The sequence below is a fragment of the Anguilla rostrata genome, unplaced genomic scaffold, assembly GCF_018555375.3.
Source record: "Anguilla rostrata isolate EN2019 unplaced genomic scaffold, ASM1855537v3 scaf1001, whole genome shotgun sequence".
NCBI lineage: Eukaryota > Metazoa > Chordata > Actinopteri > Anguilliformes > Anguillidae > Anguilla > Anguilla rostrata.
Window position 1 is genome coordinate 33,584 of NW_026986353.1, and position 7,449 is coordinate 41,032.

The following is a 7,449-nucleotide window of genomic DNA, read 5'->3' on the forward strand; positions in this document are numbered from 1 at the left end:
CTTCTATAAGACGCTGTGGCACTGGATACAATTTAAACAAAATAATTGATAGAATACTAACCTGTAATCGGCAGCAGTTGTGTGCGTCACCCGTTTTAAATACAGAGTATAATGCTATTAGCGATCTCATAATCAAATTCCCGAGACAGATATAATTAGCCAGTACATCTAAAACGAACTTGGTGTAATTGGAACACGTTATAAGCGGTACAGTCCTCCAGATAGATCGCGTGGGCACGGATGCGCTTCCGCAGTTCGTTGGGCGAATAGCGATCTCATAAATCTGAATTCCCGACACAGAAATAATTACCATTCTTCTATAAGACGCTGTGGCACTGGATACAATTTAAACAAAATAATTGATAGAATACTAACCTGTAATCGGCAGCAGTTGTGTGCGTCACCCGTTTTAAATACAGAGTATAATGCTATTAGCGATCTCATAAATCCAAATTCCCGAGACAGATATAATTAGCCAGTACATCTAAAACGAACTTGGTGTAATTGGAAACACGTTATAAGCGGTACATGTCCTCCAGATAGATCGCGTGGGCACCGGATGCGCTCTCCAGTTCGTTGGGCGAATAGCGATCTCATAAATCTGAATTCCCGACACAGAAATAATTTACGAATTCTTCTATAACGAACGCTGTGGCACTGGATACAATTTAAACAAAATAATTGATAGAATACTAACCTGTAATCGGCAGCAGTTGTGTGCGTCTCCCGTATTAAATACAGAGTATAATGCTATTAGCGATCTCATGAATTCAAATTCCCGAGACAGATATAATTAGCCAGTATATCTAAAACGAACTTGGTGTAATTGGAAACACGTTATAAGCGGTACACGTCCTCCAGATAGATCGCGTGGGCACCGGAATGCGCTTCCGCAGTTCGTTGGGCGAATAGCGATCTCATAAATCTGAATTCCCGACACAGAAATAATTCACAATTCTTCTATAAGACGCTGTGGCACTGGATACAATTTAAACAAAATAATTGATAGAATACTAACCTGTAATCGGCAGCAGTTGTGTCGTCACCGTTTTAAATACAGAGTATAATGCTATTAGCGATCTCATGAATTCAAATTCCCGAGACAGATATAATTAGCCAGTATATCTAAAACGAACTTGGTGTAATTGGAAACACGTTATAAGCGGTACACGTCCTCCAGATAGATCGCGTGGGCACCGGGATGCGCTTCCGCAGTTCGTTAGGCGAATAGCGATCTCATAAATCTGAATTCCCGACACAGAAATAATTCACGAATTCTTCTATAATGAACGCTGTGGCACTGGATACAATTTAAACAAAATAATTGATAGAATACTAACCTGTAATCGGCAGCAGTTGTGTGCGTCACCCGTTTTAAATACAGAGTATAATGCTATTAGCGATCTCATAAATACAAATTCCCGAGACAGATATAATTAGCCAGTAAATCTAAAACGAACTTGGTGTAATTGGAGACAATTTAAGCGGTACACGTCCTCCGATAGATCGCGTGGGCACCGGAATGCGCTTCCGCAGTTCGTTAGGCGAATAGCGATCTCATAAATCTGAATTCCCGACACAGAAATAATTCACGAATTCTTCTATAACGAACGCTGTGGCACTGGATACAATTTAAACAAAATAATTGATAGAATACTAACCTGTAATCGGCAGCAGTTGTGTGCGTCACCCGTTTTAAATACAGAGTATAATGCTATTAGCGATCTCATGAATCCAAATTCCCGAGACAGATATAATTAGCCAGTACATCTAAAACGAACTTGGTGTAATTGGAAACACGTTATAAGCGGTACATGTCCTCCAGATAGATCGCGTGGGCACCGGAATGCGCTTCCGCAGTTCGTTGGGCGAATAGCGATCTCATAAATCTGAATTCCCGACACAGAAATAATTACAATTCTTCTATAACAACGCTGTGGCATTGGATACAATTTAAAATATGTTTCATTAAATTTTATTGGGTATGAAACATTTTTCATTCAATTTCTGGAATTTTCCTGAATATGCCAAACATGTCCCGGGGATGTAATATTATGGTGCAGTTGTCATGAAAATACCCTTTTGTTGAAGCATTTTACATGCAATCCATGTTATTATTACATAAGGCATAATACAGTAATATAATGAAAACACGTGCATGGTTTGTAAGGTTTTCCGGGGTTTGTAAATATGATAAACAGATGGTTTAGAGTCCAGATCCAGAAAATAAATAAAAAGTGTAATGATAGAGGGGCCCACATAACGGCACTGTGGAACTGTCAAGCGTAGTTGCCCCACCATTTGTCCAGAGGCCTGATGATCTTTTTACCCTTAATGGCCCGAACACACATACCCCCACAACCATAGACAAAGAGACTAGTTCCCCTTATCTTAGATGTGTCCAGATGGCAACATTCCAGAGAGCCAAATGGCCTGCTTATCCCGAGGAAGTCCAAGTAACTTATTGTTTTATCACACGGCTCTGGGTTCTTTGAAGTACAGGATGAGTCCCAGCCTGCAGGCCCGTTCAAATGCCAGCCTTTTCTGGGTCCCAGTTTGACTCCCCTCTACACCATTCTCTGGGAAGGAGCTGAGCAGGGTGTTGAGCTCATCGAGGAAGCTTCCCAGGGGCCCTGGAGGGCGATAGATAACAACAATGTACAAGTTAACAGGATAGGTGATTGAGACAGAGTGGTATTCAAAGGTAGAGATGGAGAGGTGAGAAAGGGGAGAACAGAGAATTTCCAAGAGGAGAGATCAGCAAACCTGTGCCCCCACCACGGCCAGACGGGCGGAGGCGTGAGAGAAAGGAGAAGGAGGAGGAGAGGGCTGCAGGGGTTGCAGTGTTGCCTGGTGTGATCCAGGTCTCAGTGAGGGCAAGGAAATGTAGGGAGAAGAGGGACGCGTAGGCTGAAATGAAGTCAGCCTTCCGCGTAGCAGACTGGCAGTTCCATAGCCCTCCTGCGACCGTGAAGTCGTCACAGGGGGTCAGTGAGGGATAGCGAAGTTTGGAGAGGTTCCGTCGCCACGGGGTCCTCGCCTGCGGAGGCGAGTTCTGTAGGGGAGAGAACAGGTTGGGATGGGGTTGACACATAGCATAGCAGTGAGGACAGGGAAGGCCTGTGGTGTGGCCACATGGTCAAGGAAAAGTTTAATTAAACATACACATGCATACCGAGAACAATCAATCGAGGACTGTCAGGCAAAGTTAAGGACCTCTCAACGTCAGCAGCAGAGGCAGAAACCTGCAGAGAACAAACAATATGAAATTAAACGCATTTAAATATTATTAGGGATACAGTGCCCTCCATAATGTTTGGGACAAAGACCCATCATTTATTGATTTGCCTCTGTACTCCACAATTTGAGATTTGTAATAAAAAAAGTATTTACATGCATATCAGGTGAACAGTGTATGAATTACAGCCCTTTTTATACACAATCCCCCAATTTTAGGGCACCATGCTTGGGACACAGCAATGTTACAGTGCACATCATGAAGGAGTACACCCTCTCTGAAAAATGGAAATCCAGCTTTATCGCTTTACAAATAAAAAGATATTATGTAGTGTTTCAGCAACACTGCAATACTGCAATGCTAAACAGGAAAGCATGTTTTTAACCAACATTATAAAAAGCCATGTTGCAAATGAGTATACCCCCTCTGAGCAAAATTTGTTTCTGCTTCTAAATTATGACCATCACAAAAAAGAAAACAAAATTGACAGGTATTGGGATGGTAGGTATGCCATCCCACCAAGTTACGCCTTGGTGGAGGCATGCCCCATACCTATACAGCACCGAGAGTTTGGCACTTTTCAGGGTTCCCCACAGAAATAACCACAACAGCCACAGACACTCAGCCATTAAAAACATTAAATTCTGTACATTCTGACCCCATTTCAACAGACAGATGTCATAAACACCTTCACATGTCCACACAATAAAGCCCCAAACTAAGGGGATTTTCGTTTTCTCCTTCTTCTTCTTCATCTTCTCATTCTTATTTTTCCTGCCGCCTATCCCACTAATAACATGTCTTCCCATTGGACATTTTACAGACACCCGCCAAATCTTCACCTACACGACCCTATGAAAAACTTGCATACACACGCAAAATACCCATACCTTTTTACTCTGAAACATTTTGAGTACAAACAGCTAGCCCGCCTGTGGCCTAGTGGGTAAGGTTACAGGTTTGGGAACACAGGGTTGGAAGTTCAAGCCCAGCTAGGAATGTGTTTCTTTAACCTGCTTTTACCCTCACTAATAATTGTCTACTACTTCTCAATTATTGCTTTTGCACCATATCTACCAGCCGTTCCCCAAACTGTATTATGACGTACCATCTGCGTTCAATTGTTAACCGGCTACAATATTGCAAAGCCATATGGATTCAACGGGAGCTCTTCTGTGCTAACTCGCCTGTGTTCTTCTTTAAAACCACGGACAGGTTTGCTAATGATATTTCACGCATTGCATATCTATGTCATGGTGCTGCCCTAACAAAGTGACAGACTGGTAAACCTCCGGTTGAGCGATTGAATCCGCCTCGTTCTCAGGCAGATAATTTCCTCTTTTACACTAACGTTCTCTTACGCTTATATTTTCTTTACCAAAACTCACTCATGGCCACCCATATGCATTTCATGATGGCAAATGTAATACTTTTATCAAAGGTTACACCAGTTCACAGCTGTGCCATTTCTACTAACTACATTTCTTCACTTGGCTACTGTACAAAACCTTCTTATCAGCAAACGCCACATTTCTACATCATGTTACCTCGCCCTGTTCTCTATCCAGCCACATACAAACAATTACTATGTATGTACGTTCTGCAACTACCCATTAAAATATTACATTTAAAAACATGATTCAGTACTAGTACTGAACATGAAAAAAACATAGCAGTGCAATAGATTTCACGTGTTACTTAACCCCCACTTTAACAGCTGGCACTTTATAGCGACTGTTATATATACCGTTCGATAAGGAATATAAGCTCGCTCATGGTCACTCCATTTACTTCGCACTATACTCCGTGATCATGTCAACTTTCACCTACATGCCCATTCTGCTAAAAACATATTGTTTCAACTCCGAAATTTAATAATTTCACCTAATTTCTCTCACACTGTTGTTATTTTCTCATATGCAAAACCTGCTGGGACATATCGTCTGCTCCTATTCTCCACTATCATGTTTTCCGGTTCTAGTTTAGCAAAACAGCGAAGAGGATTCCTACCTGCAGATAAGCCTATCAAAATGCCTTATAAACCTTACAAACACTAAAAGTGCATCTCCACGAAATAACAGACAACGGAGCAGGACAGAAGGCTACACAAGTTGCGACCTAGAGAGTTATAATTCTACGGGCTTGCTGATTCTTTTGTCAGTTGGATGGACGTGAGTACATACACTGGCCATATTTCACATGCATCTCTGATCGTTTTACACTTATACGCCACGCACCCTTTGTCACAGCCACTGTTTTACATAGATAGCAAACCGAAACTGCTAAACAGTACACGCTCATCAGACTGTACAAATTCACACAAGGATAGCCATAATCCACAAGCGTTTCTTACAGGGTCACTTCGCATTTCTCACTCTCATAATAAAACTCTTTGCAAAAGAAATGATATCTCATAAACACGTTTACAACAAAAATGCCAAGTTACTCAAAGTATTGACATCAAAATGACGCCAAGTTATGGAATGGAATGGAATGTGATGGTGAAGGGCTACTGGATCTCAAGGAGCTTGACAGTGATGAACTGCCTTCTGGGGACTGGAGTAGGGGGTAGCACAACTTATGGCATCTGGCAATGAAAACAAAAATCTATCATTATGAATATTGACTAAAATTATGCCATAATTAATTAGATAAAACAATAAGCTTTTAATACACTCTTTAATTTGGTAGTGAAGTAGTAAATATACAGTACCTGCTCATTTCCATGCATTTAAAAGTTTTCTGCACTGAATTGGTCGAATAACCTCTGCAATTTCCTGTTCTCTTATGTACTGCAAGTCATCTTTGCTTTCCACTCCCTGGTGTAAGATCGTTTCTTCTGGCACACTTGGCAGGACAGAAATGACTGCGTCCTTGATGCTCTCACTTATATCAGACATTCTGAAGGAAAGGAGTGGCGAAGGGCTATTAGAGACAGACCAAACATGTTGTACACAGGCAAAGGGTAATAGTCAAGCAGGCTTGCATGTTCGAGGCAGAAATAATTTGAAATGGGGTTCTCTGAGCCCATCTTTAGGCAGTAAATCCCTGATCAAAAGGAAATCAGACTGGCATTTCTCTGTGACAAAGTAAACACAACTGTTGCAAACAAGAATCAGTTCTATCTTGCCAAAGACTAGTCCCTCATCATTCTTCTCAAAGACAACACACGTGGCTTTTTTGTAGCTTGTGCCTTTAACGGTGACATTGTGTACAGCCACAGAGCTACGTAGTTGGAGGCCTAAATAATCAACAGATCACAAATTCTTGAAGTTGTGTAATTTGCGACACACTGTTTAAAAGTGTGTTTACTCTCAAACCTAAGGGTCCAAGAGCGAATAAGAGGCCCAAAGCAAAGTATCAGTTCAGGATAGTCACGTATATGATGACTGTAACCCACCTAAAGGGTCACTTAGCAGTAGGTAAATATTTTCAGGTTAAAGCTAGGTTCGTAAGGAGAGGTTATGAATGAAGAGATGGACACAATGAACAACCGGAGCCAGAAAGTAAGTGCAAAATGGTTAGAACTGTATTAAAGAAAACGTAACGACAATATGTAAAGCTTATCACATTCAAACACATTCATTTGTCTTCATATCAATGTCCTGAGTGTTGTAACTGTATTCACTGTCCATTCAGTTCTGAATGTCTTCTGTTCAGTCTGGTTCAGTTCAATTGGTCAAGTTCAATTTAGTTAGTTTCAAGTCAGTATTGTTGGTTGGGTGTACCCTTTTACAAAAAATAAAGTATCAAATAAAATTGTGTAATTCTCAATCACAATCCTACCACACCAGAGTGGGGTTGGGAGAAACAAGGGGTATCAGGGGTTCTTCCTCAATGGATGAAGATGAATCAAGTTGATCAAGCTGGTCGGCTCGCCATCTCCTCGTCAGGAGAGAATCCTAGGTTCACAGGTTTCTTCTCAGGTATCCAAAAACCCAGCCTGTATGACAACAGGCTATTATAACAACTGAATACTTTTCTCAATCTTAGTTTTTTTCTTTAAGGCATCATTGTAACCTCAAAAGTGTAAAAGTGTTACTAATAAACCAAATAGTACACTTTATAAATGTTCAACTGTACAGTTTCATTTTATCAAATATTCTATCACTCTTTAACCATTAATCATGAATTATGAGCAAGGTATTTTCCATATAGTCGATCAAGATGGCGCGCGGATGGCTGCCTCGGTGTGTTGGTGCGCATTGTTT

The 7,449-nt window shown here is 41.1% G+C and overlaps 1 long non-coding RNA gene across 3 annotated transcripts; it reads right to left on the reverse strand.

The window, feature by feature from the left end:
• Positions 1 to 1,959: 1,959 nt before the first annotated feature.
• On the reverse strand, positions 1,960 to 7,089 carry LOC135246984 (uncharacterized). 3 transcript variants are annotated; one of them, XR_010328048.1, is made up of 5 exons: positions 7,030 to 7,089; positions 5,952 to 6,139; positions 3,176 to 3,245; positions 2,767 to 3,055; positions 1,960 to 2,633 (listed from the first exon to the last, which is right to left on the reverse strand). It is a non-coding gene; the product is annotated as an uncharacterized LOC135246984 (long non-coding RNA). The 3 variants fall into 3 exon arrangements; XR_010328047.1 differs by having other exon boundaries at positions 7,025 to 7,065; XR_010328046.1 differs by lacking the exon at positions 7,030 to 7,089 and having other exon boundaries at positions 5,952 to 6,281.
• Between the last annotated feature and the right edge of the window lie 360 nt (positions 7,090 to 7,449).